We start from the raw sequence: 497 nt of genomic DNA, 5'->3' as shown, positions 1-497 counted from the left end.
GCTGGTCAAAGATTAATAATTTAATTAATTAATTAATTAATTAATTAGTCCGGTTTTCCCTAACCGATTTCCAATTGATTTTAACCGACCAGTTTAATCAAACCGAATCGAAATCGATTTAAACCGGTCAAACCACCGGTTAACCAAGTCAACCGAGTTGACTCACTGAGTTGACTCGTCCGAGTTGACCGAGTCGCCGGTGAGTCACCGGTGTCGGTCACCGGCGGCGACGACGGAGCTACGGCGGCGGCTTACCGGAAAGTTGGCCGGCGGCAACGGCGGAGCTGCGGCGGCGGACGGTGGTCCGGCGGTGGCGACGTTTTCCGGCGGGGGCGCGTGTACCTCACGCGCGCGCAGAGGCGAAACTTCCGGAGGCGCGTGCGGCTTTGTCCGGGCTCCGATTGAGGCGTGGTTGGTGTCTACGGCTTCGTCTCGACGAGAGGAACACGATGGTGGTCTTGAATGCACGAGATGATCAATGGTTAGGAAGTTATGGG

Source organism: Brassica oleracea, chromosome C1, assembly GCF_000695525.1.
Source record: "Brassica oleracea var. oleracea cultivar TO1000 chromosome C1, BOL, whole genome shotgun sequence".
In the NCBI taxonomy this organism is placed as follows: domain Eukaryota; kingdom Viridiplantae; phylum Streptophyta; class Magnoliopsida; order Brassicales; family Brassicaceae; genus Brassica; species Brassica oleracea.
Note: the sequence above shows the minus strand (reverse complement) of the source record.